This window comes from Pleurodeles waltl, chromosome 3_1 (assembly GCF_031143425.1).
Source record: "Pleurodeles waltl isolate 20211129_DDA chromosome 3_1, aPleWal1.hap1.20221129, whole genome shotgun sequence".
Taxonomy (NCBI): domain Eukaryota; kingdom Metazoa; phylum Chordata; class Amphibia; order Caudata; family Salamandridae; genus Pleurodeles; species Pleurodeles waltl.
In genome coordinates this window covers 999550840-999567087 of record NC_090440.1, presented here as the reverse complement: position 1 = coordinate 999567087, position 16248 = coordinate 999550840, and the positions used below count along the sequence as shown (strand labels likewise).

The 16248-nt window shown below is 46.0% G+C and overlaps 1 protein-coding gene across 13 annotated transcripts in view; it reads left to right on the top strand.

Moving 5' to 3' along the window:
* The window catches only part of BAZ2B (bromodomain adjacent to zinc finger domain 2B), a 1256112-nt gene that overhangs the window by 134067 nt on the left and 1105797 nt on the right, over positions 1–16248 (top strand). For all 13 annotated transcript variants that reach the window (XM_069224189.1, XM_069224194.1, XM_069224193.1 and 10 more), the window contains exon 2: positions 9711–9750. The gene's annotated coding sequence lies outside the window, so the exon portion shown is untranslated. The remainder of the gene's footprint in view (positions 1–9710; positions 9751–16248) is intronic.

The window sequence follows — 16248 nt, the reverse complement described above, 5'->3', positions numbered from 1 at the left end:
CCCCCCCCCCCCCCCCCCCCCCCCCTCCAACGTGTTGGATTTTATTTTATCGCCCAGACGACACTCCCCAAAACTGTCCATGCTGGTAGATGGGCCAGGTTTCTCGACCTGGCCCATCTTGAGAACAAACATGTTGATCCTTTAAAGGCCCATTTGTCCAATATTTTGCAGTTTGCTCTTTCCTTGGTACAACAAGGTCGTGCAGTTGCGACAGTGAAGAGTTACCTTTCTGCTTTGTCGGCATTTATTTGCTTACCTGACCTACTTTAAGTTCCCTATAGTTCAAAGGTTTCTTAAGGGTTGGTCTATTGTTTCCTCCCACTCGTTCATAATGCCTCAGTGGGATTTGAATTTAGTTTTGAAGTACCTGATGGGTACACAGTTTGAGCCGTTGCATAGTTGCCAGTTGAGGCTCCTTACATTTAAAACCGTTTTTCTCAAAGCAATCACGTTGGCTAGGGTTGTTAGTAAGCTGCAGGCTCTAAGTGTAAACTCCCTGTTTACCACTATCCATGCTGACAAGGTGGTTCCGAAACCAGGGTGGCTTTCCTGCCAAAGGTAGACTCCTTTTCATTTAGGGCAGCCCATCACCCTTCCGTCCTTTTACCCTCCTCCCCATCCTTCTAAGAAGGAGCAAAGGGTGCACCATCTGGATCCAAAGAGAACATTGAGCTTCTTTATGGACAGGACGAGAGAGTTTCGGAAGGACGATCAGCTCTTCGTCAGCTAAGTGGGCAGGATGAAGGGCAAAACTGTTCACAAAAGAACGCTGCTCAGGTGGGTCATTCTTTGCATTGAAATATGTTATGCACTGGCAAAGAAGAATCCTTCAAAGGGCATTAGAGCTCATTCTACCAGGGCTAAGTCTACTACTTATGCTTTGGCTAGAGGTGTACCTGTTGACATCTGTAAGGCAGCAACTTGGGCTTCCCTCCACGCTTTCGCAAAACATTACTGCTTGGACTCAGAAGTGAGGAGGGGCGGCCACTTTGCCTGTTCTGTGCTACAGGACTTCTTGGTGTAACCAGGCAGCACCCACCTCAGAGTGCAGGACTAATTTGGGATTCTATTCAGAAGGTAAGGAATCCACAGGTAGATGTATACATCAGAAGAACAAGTTACTTACCTTCGGTAACGCTTTTTTTTTTATAAATACAATATCTACCTGTAAATTCCTCACTGACCTACCCGCCTCCCTGTTGCCTGTCTGAATATGCCAAGAAGCAAGTTACTTATGCATAATATACATCTATATTGCATATTAGGTATATATCATACAGAATGTATTTTGTTATGAAAGTGTGTATATATAAAAATATTGAATTGAGCTTGTACATGTGCTTCTCATGTTGGTGTTCACATGTTCGCCTCGAAGTCACAGGAAAAAAAAGTGTGTGAAGACAAGGACTTCTTATGACATCAGATGGAGTCGCGTGTGAAAAAGTATTACCGAAGGTAAGTTACTTGTTCAAATCTCAAGATGTAACGTGGGCGTTGCTCTCTTGTTTGTCCTCCTTTGTACATCATTGGTTAAACTTTTTCTTTTTCTTTTCATTTTAATTTGCATTTCTTTTGGGAAGGTTATTAGATGCATCTTCCCTACAATTTAGTTTTCAAAGCTGGCAGTGCTTAGCTGAGAGACTACATGGATAGCTGAAACAATTGCAGTTTGATCTAGATGTGACTGGGGCATTTTGAAGCGGGTATACGTCTAAAAGAAGAGAAACCTGTAGAGAAATGTTTTCACAGCCCAAGGAAAATATCCAATTAGCTATACCTTGACGGCAGTGAAACACATTCTGATTTCAGGCAGATTGTATTTGAGATTAAACCATTTTCTGAGGGTGTTTGATTTTTCCACAGTATCAGAATAAGGTCATATGTGTCTTTTCTTGGAGTAATGTAATTCAGAAAAAGGGGACACTTTGGTCAGAAAATAACATCCAAGACTGTATTTGCAGATTTTAAGGGGGGGATTAATGTTTGAACAGGTTTATCAATGTCTTCAATTTGGGCTGAGACTAGATATTCAATGTACATTTTCAATACATAGTTCTGATGGATACAACTACCTGTGGATTCCTCACCTAAAGAATTTTCCCCACGTGCCAGCATTCGACGGACATTTTCTTCTCTGCACGTCGACGATGACGCCACAATTGCCTGACTCCCACGCGACGCTGTATGACTTCATCCAGGTAATAAGAGGTCCTCGTCGACGTGCAGACGTCAGTTCCCTTTTTTCCGTGCCTTCGAGTAATGTTTTTTGCTTCGAGGCTACCAGGGAGCTACTGTTTCACTTCGTGTGTAACAATGTCTCAGGTAAGGAAGTCGCGTTTTAAACCCTGTAGGGAGTGCGGAGGTCGAATGTCGGTCACAGACCCACATGAGAATGGTTTGTGGTGTCTGAGCCCTGACCATGAGGTCGAATCGTGCGGTTCATGTCAGCGCATGAATCCGAAGGCCCTTAAGGAGCAGGAGGCCAAGTTGTTTCTGGCGAGGTCCAAGTAGAAGGAAAAGCATCATAGCCATGAGTCTTCTTCTAAGTCCTCGAGATCTCACAGGAGTCATCGAGATTCCGACGCCGGCATGAATCACGGCGCCGATCAAGTAAGGGCTGTTCCCGTTCAAGGTCGCCGTCAGCTCGGCATCGACCGAGTCAGTCCAATGGTTACACCTCCGACGTCTCAACTGTCTGTCTTTGAGGTTGATCCATATCAGGAGCCGACAGTCTCTCCGGCACAGACGGAGATGCCGGCGCCGGCTTCGCCTCATGCACCGGCTCCACAAGGTTATCCGGCGTTCCCAGCGCCAGGCACAGACCCTGCCGCATTTCTCAATGCGATGTTCAACATCTTTGCCACCATGGCTCCGGGAGGTGTGCATTCGGGCCTTCGGGTCCATTGGCCTACGACATGGGTGTTCCGGCTTCATACAGACCGACGTCCTTCATGCCTTTCCTTCGTTCGGGAAGTGCTGGTTCGGCGCCGGTACCAATGGCGTCACCTAGAAGACCGGTGATGCCGACGACGTCTACTGCCCCAGCGCCGATGAGTTCGCCGCAGCTTCAATCTACTGTAAAGAAGCCTACGGCGCCTATGGATCCGGCGTCAGATGAATCCGATGGTTGACGTCGTCAGAGGTCTTCCGCGTCGGCAGATGCCTTATTTACACCGGGAGATTGAATCCAGGCTCTGCTCCAGGAGGTTGGGTCTGAGACTGCTAGAGGAGCGGGAGTATGAGAAGCAACTCTTGGAAGAGGGAGAGATTGTGGAGCCACTAGGAGACCTGCAAGGCTTGGACAAGGCGAGTGGTTTGGACACTTCCCCAGAGTGGGACTTGGCTTCTCCGGGGGAGTACACTGAGGAGGCTGCCTCTTTTCATTCGGTGGTCAGGAAGGCGGCAGATTTTCTTGACCTTCCTCTTCCAGCTGCGGATGTTAAGACAAACATTCTCACTGAGGTTTTGCATCCATCATCCGCTGTGGCAGAGCCGCTTCTTCCGTTTAATGAGGTGCTTATTGACCCGATAATGGAGGTGTGGAAGAAGCCTGTGTCTTCGACGGCTGTAAACAGGTCTGTGGCAAGGAGGTATTGGGTGGCTCCAGGAGATCCAGCTTTCTTATCCAGGCACCTGACTCCGGAGAGTTTGGTAGTGCAAGCTTCCTGCTCCTCACACTCTGCTCCGGGATCGTTTCCAGGGGGTCTTGCGGACAGGGAGTCCAAGAGAATGGACTAGTTTGCTAAGAAGGCGTTCTCTTCATGTAGCATGGCCCTCAAGTCTACGAATGCTACCTGTATCCTAGGAAGGTACATTTATGCTCTTATGGACGAGGCCAAGACACACTCTGCATTGCCTCAGGAGGTGCTTAACTTTTTGGCAGACGCTCAGGCGGCGACCCAGGTTATTCAGTCTGGGCTTGACACATCGGACTCTGTGGCCAGGGCTATGGGCACGTCCATAGCGACAAGACAACATGCCTGGCTACGGTCTTCAGGATTCTCTCCTGATGTGCAGACTACCCTACTCGACCTGCCCTTTGATGGGGACAAACTATTTGGAGCAGAAGCTGACTCTGCCTTGGAGCGGTTCAAGGAGAGTAGGGCCACAGCAAGATCTTTGGGACTGCAAGCATCCACCTCCGCTTCCTTAAGATCGTTTAGGGGGTTTGGGCGTGGCTCTTCCTTTTTTGGGAGATTCCAGGCAGCAGGACAGCAATCTTCAGCAGCTCATCCTTATAGATCATTCAGGGACAGGGGTAGAGTTCGTACTAGAGAGGACGCCCAGCAGCACTCTGCCTCTTCCTCCGGAGGGGTGAAGCAAGGAAAGCAGCCTTAGTCCTCCATCACTCCCTGCACATGAATCTCCTGTAGGGGGGAGACTGTCTCAATTTCTTCACATGTGGAAGTCCATAACATCGGACTCCTGGGTCACCGAAATTGTGGGGAAAGGTTATACTCCTCCCTTTCGGGAGTTTTCCTCGACCCATCCCTCCCCACCCATCCTTCTGTTCGGAAGACCATCTTCTTTTACTGCAAAAGGAAGTCCTAATCCTTTTGTCGAAAGGTGCAGTGGTTCCAGAGCAGGAGAGGGGTCAGGGCTGGTATTAAAGCTACTTCCTGATCCCCAAAAAGGATGGTCGGTTGAGGCCAATCCTGGACCTGAGGATTTTGAATTGGTTCCTCAAGCAGGAAAAGTTCAAAATGCTGACCCTGTCACAGGTTCTTTTGGCGTTGAACGAAGGAGATTGGATGGTGTCTGTCGACTTGCAGGATGCTTATTTTCAAACCCCGATCCTCAAGTCGCACAGGAAGTATCTCCGGTTTGTGGTGGGGTTGCAACACTATCAGTTTGCGGTCCTTCCGTTTGGTCTTACTTTGGCACCTCGTGTCTTCACAAAGGTGATGCCGGTGGTTGCAGCAAAGCCCAGAAGAAGGGGGATAGCAGTATGCTCTTATCTGGAAGATTGGTTGGTCAAAGCCAAGTCTCGGAGCTCCTGCGGCGTCCCCTGCAGTCGACAACTCAGTTGTTGTTCGATCTGGGCTTTTCGTGAACGTGCCCAAATCTCACCTGGAGCCCTCTCAGCACCTCCTGTTCATAGGGGCAGTACTGGACACAACATTGAATCGGGCCTTTTCTCCGCTGCAGCGGATTCAGGACATTCAGGTGTTGATTCCAATGTTCCAGAATGGAGCGGTCGTTCCAGTCCTCAAGGTCCTTCGTCTGCTCTGTCTGTTCGCTTCTTGCATTCTGCTGGTCACTCATGTACGCTGGCACATGAGGGCTCTTCAGTGGTGCATCCGCAGGCAGTGGTTTCAACACAAAGGAGATCTCAAGGAATCAATAAAGAACTCCAGAGGTGCTGCAGTGGCTTATCAAAGGTGGGCTGCGGACGGCAACTTTTCCCAAGGAAAGCCGTTCTCGCTGCCACCTCCGGTGGTCACAGTGATAACGAATGCCTCCACTCTAGGGTGAGGTGCTCATCTGGGGGAACCTGGAGGTCAAAGGTCATTGGTCTCCAGTGGAACAGAGGTTTCACATCAATCTGTTGGAATTGTGGGCGATCCGTCTGGCTCTCAAGGCCTTCCTCCCTTCCCTTTGCGGTCGGTCGGTCCAAGTCCTAACGGACAACACTACCGCGATGTGGTATATAAACAAGGGGTTGTATCTTCTCTACAGGGAAGCTCTACGCCTCTGGTCTTGGGTTCAGGACCATCGGATTTGCTTGTTAGCAAACCATTTGGCCGTAGTTCTGAACGTGCGTGCGGACGATCTCAGTTGGCGCATCTCGACCGATCACGAGTGGCGTCTTCTTGCAGACCTGGTCCTTTACATCTTCCAGGCGTGGGGGTATCCACAGATAGATCTGTTTGCCACTCAGGAGTACGCGCACTGCCAGTCATTCTGCAGCCTCTAGTATCCGATGCAAGGAGCTTTGGGGGATGCGTTTCAGATGTCCTGGAAGGATCAGTTGCTTTACGCGTTTCCCCCCCATACCCTAATTCCTCGGGTCCTGAGGAAGATCCGTCAAGACTGGGCCCATGTCATCTTAATAGCTCCAGATTGGTCAAGAAGGGTATGGTATTCGGACCTCCTCCAACTCTCTGTGCCCTCTGCTCCGTCTCCCTCACAGAGCAGACCTCCTCTCGCAGTCGCAGGGGCAGGTTCTACACCCCCACCTCAGGAGCCTGCACCTACATGCCTGGAGATTGAACAGGGCAATCTGAGTACTTTTTCTCTCCCACCTGAGGTGGTGGAAGTTATATTATCGGCCAGGCGACACTCCACTAAATCTATCTATGCAAGCAGGTGGGCTAAATTTGTGAATTGGTGTGGGGAGAATCAAATTGATCCCTTGAGTGCCCACTTATCTGACATACTGTTGTTTGCATTATCCTTGGTACAGAGGGGTTGTGCAGTTGCCACTGTTAAGGGTTATTTATCCACGCTGTCGGCCTTTCTGTGGCTTCCAGACCAACCCTCCTTGTTTAAGTCCCCAATTGTTTTGAGGTTCATTAAGGATCTCACTAACAAGTTTCCGCCCACTCGATTCGTTATGCCACAGTGGGATCTGAACTTAGTATTGACCTTTCTGATGGGCTCACCATTTGAACCGATGCATTCTTATCCCTTGAGGCTTTTGGTTTTCAAAACTGTTTTTCTGGTTGCCATATCATCTTCTAGAAGGGTGAGTGATCTCCAGGCTCTTAGTGTGGAACTCCCATATACTTCCTTTAACAGGGACAAAGTGGTGTTAAGGACCAAGGCGGCTTTCCTACCTAAGGTTGTTGCACCCTTTCATTTAGGACAGTCCGTCACACTTTCTTCCTTCTATCCTCCACCTCATACATCCAAGGAGGAAGAGAGGCTTCACCGACTTGACCCAAGAAGAGCGTTGAGCTTCTTCGTCGACAGGACGGGGGAGTTCAGACAGGACGATCAGCTCTTCGGTTACGTGGGGAAGAGGAGAGGCAAAGCTGTCAACAAGAGAACGCTTTCCAGGTGGGTCATTCTTTGCATCAAAATGTGTTATTCTTTAGCAAAGAAGGAACCTCCTGTGGGGCTAGGTGCCCATTCCACCTGGGCTAAGGCGGCTTCATCGGCCTTAGCTAGAGGTGTTCCTGTGGTTTATGTCTGCAAGGCGGCAACTTGGGCATCCCTCCACACTTTTGCCAAGCATTATTGTTTGGACTCTGAAGTTAGGAGGGATGGCCATTTTGCACGCTCAGTGCTGCAGGATTTCTTTGTTTGATCATTCAGGCACCCACCACCGGGGACGGTACTGCTCTGGGACTCTATTCTTTAGGTGAGGACTCCACAGGTAGTTGTATCCATTAGAAGAACAAGTTACTTACCTTCGGTAATGCCTTTTCTGTTGGATACATTAGCTACCTTTAGATTCCTCACGGTCCCACCTGCCTCCCCGTTGCCTGACTGTTCTTACCAAGAATTCCTTGGGTGAGTACCCGTATGTTGTACATATGTATATACTGATGCAATGATTTATATAGGTGTATATATATTTGTGTGTATATGTATGTATGTGTATATGTATGTGTGTGTGTGTGTATATATATATATATATATATATATATATATATATATATATATATATTTATTTTTTTAAATCATGTGTATATATGTATATATTTTTATGCATACGTTTTCATTTTGTGGGATTTTATGCAGTGGATTGTTTATTTCTATTGATTACGTTTCATATTAATGGAAATAAATGTTAATATATAAGTTTGATTGATGTGTTCATATCACATTTGTAGTGTCAATGTTCTCCTGTTCGCCTCAAAGGCACGTAAAAAATGGCGATAACTGACGTCTGCACGTCGATGAGGACCTCTTATTGCCTGGATGACGCCATACGGCGTCGCGTGGCAGTCGGGCAATTGTGACGTCATCGTCGACGTGCAGAGCTAGGAGAAAATTTCCGTCGAATGCTGGCGCGTGGGGAAAATTCTTTAGGTGAGGAGTCCACAGGTAGCTAATATATCCACCAGAAAAGGCGTTACTGAAAGTAAGTAACATGTTCTTCAGCCCCTCAACTTTCTACCTGATACTGCTATATGCTACTATGTACAGAGATTGGCAACTTTTATTGGAGGTCTGCAGGTAAGGAGAAGAGGTAGCCATCGCACAAGTTAATGCCCTCTTTTGATTGCCTACACCATAGACCCAGATTGATTGCTTTTCCTTCTAGGATAGAATTACATGGCTGATGGAGTGAATGTATTGTTTTTTTATTTTTATTATTTATGTCTTAGAAATATTTATAAATGATTGCTATAAAGTGCTTTATATATAGGAATTCAGAATAGAATACCAAAAGTTAAACTAATTTGCTTCTTTTAACAAGTAGTTTATGATATCAATTTCTGTCTTGTATTCTACACACCCGAGTAATACAGTGGACTTCTCCAGGATCCTTTTCCGTGTCAGTCCCTGGCGGCCTACAGCTCGACAGTTATGTATGGTCGTCACACCAAGCAGAAAGACATTCATGCATGGTCAAAGAACCTGCTGGATGCAAAACAGGGCAAAATCTGTTTTCTTTATGATGAACTGCAGCTGGTATTGAAGCTTCAGTTAATGAGAAGTAGTTCTTCAGGTGTTGGCAAGCCATTATTTTAGCACGTCAGAATTATGCTTGTTACCAGCATTATCGTGTATGTTGATATCTAGCCTTCAGGGAGTTCCAGAAGATTAGTATGTAGGTTGAAAATCATTTGAGGCAACATACTCTTGTTGATTTCTTTATTTGCAGTTTGCATCAGTAACCGTAAAAACAAAAGTCCTACTAAGCAAACAGTTTCCAAAGACTCGCTAATTGTTCATACTGGAGGAGCTAAAGGTATTGAATATGTTTCTGCCAAATTTGTATATTTGAGTGCAAAATTGCACTTCCCATCTCCCTACTTGCAAGTTGCAACGGAGGCCTGGTGCATGAACCTTGAATCATATCTCTGTTATTCACTCGAATCCCACCTAAGACCCTATGGAACTGGGAGGCGAAGAAACTGTTATTGGAATTTTGAAGACGAGAATGCCTGTTATTAAAATGAAAGAAACCGAAAAAACATTATTGATACCCACTTTATTACTCACAATCCAGTTCCTATATTATATGTGTATGTATGAATAGTTTCTAAATCCAGACGTTAACATCACAACACTTAGGAATTTATATTTTTTCAGAATAGGCATATGGTATTTATGTATTAGATTTGATATTTACGGGTTATGATCTGTTTTTCTGGATATTCAAGGTATTATGTTGATAATTTTTGGAAAAAAGAGGCCCTCTTTCAAACAGCTGCGAAAACTATTCTGTACATTTTCCTGGGATTTTATTTGTATTACGAAATGTTTTCTTTTGAACATGTTGACTTTCTGTATTTTCTTTTAACTGATTTAGAATGTAAAAAAGCTTATAGTAGGTATATTTTTGTCAACATGACCTGGTGAAATCCTTAGAAGATTAAAACTGTATGAACAAAGAAAATCTGCTATAAATCTCTGCGTTTTAGCAACATTGCAGCAGTCCGAGATTTGCCAGGTTTACTACTTGAGGTATTGTGTCTGTAGATCTCTATTCTGTGATTGGATACATGCAGGTTCATTTGCTGTGTTGAATTACCTAATGGACTATATTAGAAAGATGAGATAGCTAACTGTTGCTTACGTTTGTATTTCAGTTTGCAACGCAGTGATGGCAGACAACTGATGGTTATAACAGTAAGTAAAAAGACATCAATAAGACTGTGTTGCCTACAGTGAGGGGCATTGCATTGCATTGGATTATCCTGTTTATATTTTGTAGTTTGTGGAATGAACCAAACGTCGGATTGATTGTCTTTTGTCTGAAGAAGTAATGCTCAACTTTACAGATTTCAATGTCTCGTGTTTTTACGGTGATAGTAAATTAAATGGCAATAATTGTATTCATGTTTTTAATATGGACTTTTATTAAATGAAATCACATCGGAGACTCTGTTGTAGAATTTTGTAAAATGCTAGGATTCAAAAACGGAAAGGTATGCGTTTTAATTTTGTGCTGTTGTGGATTTGTGATTGTGGCTAGATATAGGTATAGAGGTAGTGCACTAAAAAGGGCATAGATTACATACAGATGTAGTTTTCTAAAATCCTTAGACTAGTTTAGTCGTCGTAGCTTAAGTGTTGTATTGCATCTTACACTGTTATCAATGCCTGTTTTAATCAATCACTTTATACTTTCGTAATTGTTTGTCTTTAATAATTCTTGCTGGAATGGAGTGATTTCATCACTACTCACATATGTAACTCCAACCAATGGAGGCCAACCTCTCTCCATACTCCTAGTGTCAGAAACGTGACCCTCTAAAACAGGACAGTTAACAATAAATTAGTTTTGTATGCCTCTAATAGAGAGCCATTGATGTTAATAATTAGATTTGAAATCCAGTTAGTCCCCTCCATGACATATCAACAGTGAGAGACAAAGTTGTTTCCCACTGTCGCTTCTTTATGAAGGAAATTACTCGCTTCCCTTCAATTCCTTACCTCAGGGATGCAAACGAGGTGTTAGAAAGGCATCTGGCGGTCTCAACTGCCTTTCCCCGCCTCTCTCAGTTCTTCACAGACATGAGGGAGGAGGAAGAGCATTGGCAGCACTTTGGTCTCGTCAGTTGCCATATTCCATTTTAGCTGTGGGTCTCTGACCTGTGCTGAGGGTGATTTTAAAGCTGCACTGCCATGTCTCTTAAAGAGCTTGTCGGTGCAGCACAAGCTTTGTGCTCTATAGAGATCCAGGATTGTGGCTTTGATAAGGGAGTAGGGAGAAGGTGCAGAGGAGGAGGAGGAGGAGGAGGAGGAGGAGGATGATGATGATGATGGTGGTGGTGGATCGTAATAGGGCAGGAATAATTTTCTTTTATATTTGGACATGGGTCTAGGAAGAGGGGCTCAGTAAAGAGATGGTGAAATGGGCTCGATGACAGGGCACCATTATTTTTAAATTTGGTGGGACAGGAGTACAAGATGCAGTGTGTGGTTAGTTGGATGACTGAACACCAGGTCCAGGTTGTATAATATTGTGTAGTGTTGGGTAAATAGTGAACATTGTGGTGACCTCGACTGCACATAAGAGTTCTGGGTGGATGACCAACTCTTTGTGGGGTACGTGGGAGCGAAGACAGGTCGCACAGTGCAGAACCAAACTATTTCATGCTGGGTCGTTCTCTTCATAAAGATCCGCTACGTTTTGGCCAGGATGCAGCCTCTTGATGCCTTGAGAGGCAATTCCTCCAGGGGCAAGACTGTTACCACACTCTTAGCACAAGGTGTACCAGTCCTGGACATATATCAGGCAGCAATGTTGGCATCTTTGCACACGTTTGCCAAACACTAGTGCCTGGACAGTCAGGTCCGCAGAGATGGGGATTTTGCCGTTCGGTCCTGCAGGACTCTTTTCTAAAGTTAATTTGTCCGCAGCCCACCAATAGGAGGTTATGACTTGGGTCTCTATTCGAAGTTAAAGAATCTGCAGCTAGAAGTCTATCGGATGAACAAGTTACTTACCTTCGGTAACTCATTACCTGGTAGAAACTATTTAGCTGCAGATTCCTTACACTTATCCATTCCTCCCCACTCTGCCGACTCATTTACTAGGGTTGAAGGTTGTCCTTTTCAGGGCCCTAGTGTTGGCGGGGACAAAACTTGTCAGTTTCTTCCATGGCTCTGAGCTTTTGGTGGGGAAGTTTGTGGAAAAGTAACTGGCATACACATGCCTGGGTGGTGGCTTTATAGGTGACTATGATGTCATAGATTGCTCCGTCGCCACACAAGTCCGAACTGAGCCACCCGACTGCCTAGCAAAATTTCCAGATTCCAAGCTTAAACCTGGAATTTCAAAGGTAAGGAATCTGCAGTTAGAGTCCCTACCAGATAACGCTTTACTGAAGGTAAGTAACTTGTTCTTTACATATATATACTTAATTACAGAGACTGATTCTACAGAGATACCAAATGTGAGTCAAAAAATCTATATCTCTATAACATGATCTTAGTAAGAATTATCAGCGTACAAATACAATTTCTGGGAAGAAATGCAGGACCAAAACAATACTGGCACATGTCCCTGTGGTGCTATTGCCATGCTTGCATGCATAATTGTAGGACCTGCCTGCAACTTTGTGCCCGTGCGTAATATTATGATCGGTAATGTGCAGCAGATCAACAAAAAACATGCAGGAATTGGTGCATGCTCAGCCTGCTTACTGTATTAAACATACTGATAATCACATACCACGATAAAGGAGCAAATCTGCAAATAAGGAATAATGAAAAACCAGTGAGTTCACCTTTGTATATAAAACTTTAAAATAACCAATCAAATGGCCCACACATCTTACCATAACTGGACTCTGCTTCTCTTACCTCAAAAAGGAGTGCATTTTTGTGTAGGAAACCCCAGAAGAATTCATGCATAGATATTCACTCCTTTTGTGAGCTAAGGGAGTAAGACAGTGCAGGCTTTAGAAGGCAGTTGTGCAATTATTTTAGGTACTACTAATCCCACGACTCCAAATTTTCTTCAATTGCAGTTGCTGGTTCCTTCATATAACAATTATTTTTGGGAAGAATAAACATATGCATTTGAAGATAGCCAAATACGTCAAAAATCAGTACTGGCCACTACTAATTGCTTGGGGGGCGCAGTCAGGACTCCTGTGGTGCTCTGGCGTCACACATGGATGAGATTCATGGCTTTTCCGGGTGACATTTAAGCATCAATCATGGATATGCCATTTGACAGGGATCACCTGTTTTGCAAGAAGGACAATTCTGTGCTAAAACGTTTCAAAGAAAACAGTCATCACACTCTTTCGGTCTCTCCATGCCCAAAAGGCCGTATCCACCAACTGTTTTGACTTTTTCAAGGCCTTGTCAGCAGATTTGCATACAGGCAGTGCCAAGGCCCACCAACCCAGCAATAGACACCCCAGCCCTTTCTGGTTTGTGGATCCAGTAGACAATGTCAAGGCCTGCAAGGGCAGAAACCTTCCAGTACCCGTCCCTCCAGTAGCGTCCTTCATGCTGCTTTAGTTTGCCTTTTGTGACAGATAACCACCCTCTTGAAAACAGTCAGTCATCTTCTCCAGGATTGGCAGGCCCTAACATCTGACAGGTGCATTCTGCAGATAGTTTGTTGGGGCTATGTCCTGCCATTTCCTTCTGCGCTGCTGCATGCTCTGCCCACATCAGAGCAGCTTTCTGAGGAGCACTTGTCCATTTTGCTGAAGGAGGTACAGGTGATTTTGGTGAAAGGAGCCATTGAGAGTACTGGGGCCTTGGAAATAGGAACTGGTTGTTACTCCCACTATTTCCTAGTGCCAAGAAGGGCAGAGGCCTCCGTTCTACTTTAGATCTCTGACCTCTGTTTCTTCCAGTGGAGAGACAAATTCAACCTGCTCAACCTGGCTCAGGTTCTTTCTGCTCTGGATTTAGTACACTGTTTTAAACGTGCAGGATTTCTGTTTCCATGTTCCTTTTCTTCAGGCAGTACTCACAGTTAAATGTGGGCCAGGACTTATTCAGTTGGCGATGCTCCCCTTCGCTCCCACCGGTGCCACTCAAGAGTACATGAAAAATGATAGCAGTGGTTGCAGCATATGTTCGGAGTTGAGGGATACCAGTCCTCCCTCTCTTGATTACTGGCAGTTGAAAGCCAGCTCATCACAGACAGTTGTAGACCACCGCCAGAAGATGGCGAACCTCCTGACACTGGGGTTTACTGTCCAAGTGCTAAAGTCACACCTGAATTCTTCTCAGAGGCACCCTTTCATCTGAGCCATCCTGGATACGGTTTGCTATTGGGCCTTCCATCCAAATTGGCAATTCCAGGATATTTGGGCTATGCTCCCAATGTTTCAGCCTAGGTCCTGGGTCTCAGGGAGGCTGGCTCCGAGGACTCTTGGGCTATTGGTTTCCTGCATCCTTTTCATCGACCATACTTATAGGGGCTCTTCAGTGAATGTGAAGTCTCACTGAGCCCAGCTCCAAGGGAACTTGTCAGATTCCGTCCAGGTTTGAGAAGAGACTGTAAATGATCTGCAGTGGTAGATGCTCAACTGCAGTTGGATCAGCGGCAGGCCACTCTCCCTTCTCATCCCAGAGCTGAAAGTGGTGACAGATGCATTGCTGCTTGGTTAGGAAGGTCATCTGGAGGAAATGGAGACCAGATAATTCTTATCTCTGGCAGAGAAATATCTCCACATCACCTTGTTGGAGTTGCAGGCTGTTTGCTTGGCGTTGAAAGCCTTCCTGCCATTCATTAAGGAGAAACTTGTTCAGGTTCTCAAAGACCACACCACTGCTATGTGGTATTGCAACAAACGGGGCAGTCTGGGCTCCTGGGTCCTGTGCCAGGAGGCCTTGTGCCCCAGGAACTGGCAGAATTGTTGCAGATTTTCAGTGAGCCAACACCATCTGGCAGGATCTTTGAACACCAGGGTGGACAAACTCGGCTGGTGACTCAGCAGGTCACGAATGGCAGTTGCACTGGGAGGTCACACAGGATGTCTTCCAGCAGTGAGGGACAACTGGTTCGACCTTTTTGCCACTGCAATTTCAGCACTTTTCTACTGTGGATTTCCCAAGAAGGCTGTCTCTCTGAGACACGTTCCACCCAGTGGAGCTTGGACTCTGGTATACTTTCCAGCCATTACTTCTCCTGCTTTGAGGTCTGAAGTAGATCATGAACAACTGGCTCATCATCTTAGTGGCTCTGAATTAGGCCAGTAGAGTGCAGTACCCGGAGGTTCTGGGCAAGAGGATCTGTCCTCTGATCAGGTTGCCGCTTTTGGGAGGTGAGGGGGGGGGTTTATCTTCTCACAGCCACTCATCAGAACACTCCTGTACCTGTGGACTTTACAAAAGTATGACTGCCATATTGCTTGATGATTGCATTGGTGTCTGAGAAGGAAGGCTGGAACTTCATTTCAGGCTAACCTGAGTGACTCCAAGGGTGAATTGGATGACCTCCTCTGTGAACTACAGGGACATAACAAGCTTCAGAGGCTTCTGTGTAACTGTCCAACTAACCTGCTGCAGTTTGATCTGCTACTGGGCCTGCCTGAGCCCTGCTGCTGGACTCTGGGGGAGTCAGTCATGATCCCTAAGAAATGTCCCCCCCCCCTGCCCCCCCCCCCCCCCCCCCCCCCCCCAGGTCCTGGACCTTGGCTGGCATAAGAGAGAAATCCTCCTTGCCTAACTAAAGGTTCCATCAAATCCAGCGCAAAGTGACGTGAAACCCTATAATGCCTCGCCTCAGAGCTCAGAACTTCCTACAGTACTCTCTCTCTCTGTAGGTTCCTCACCGCTCTCCCAGTTCTGTGGAATATTCTATTTTCCATCCAAAAAGATCCCAAATTAGAGATCTGCATGCTGGCACAGATATTTGTTTTCAGGCTCCTCAGCCGAGGGCGTGAACAGTGTCAGGAAAGAAACTGGCATCAGCGAGCTAGAGTGATGCTTGTATGCAGCTCTGACTGTCAACTCTGGGGTGAAACAAGGCCAACACAGAGGTGCACACCTCCACCTACTGGCATGCAGTGTCTGTTTTGAAAAATCTTCCCAATCCTGTCTGGCCCGTAGGGGCAGTAATCAGTGGTTAAACAAAGTATTCATCAAAAAGAGTGTTATCAAAGGTAATTAACCTGGTCATCAGCCCTAAGTCATGCCATGAAGTAACAAAGGTGTAACCAATGGTTGTAGAGCCAACCCTCAGACTCTGGCTGTCCTTCGATGCCAGTATTATCAGAGACTAGATGCCCTCTTCTCTTCCATCCTTGATACAGTCCAGGGCATATCTAATGTCCCTCATGATACTCCCTCATGATACAGATGATGACCGAAGGTGGACAGTTTGCTCCTCTCTCGTTAGACAGCTGAAGGGCTGTACCTAGACTTGCAGAATTCTTGTTGGCTTGATAATTCATCAGAGAGAGAGAGAGAGCTGAACTCCCCATCTGGTTCACCAATAGAAGAAAGCATGTTAGAAGGACTAGATTTGCAGTTGTCTACTCAAAAGAATTTCCAGCCAAAAATAGGCTTTAATTTCCAGCCAGGTCTGGCTTCATCTGAGCCACTGCTACATTTCAACAAGCCCCGTAAGGAAACACTCAAGGCCCCTGGTCTGATACATGCTCAGCCTCACCAGTCAGCTGACCTGTGGCCATATGGCACATGCCA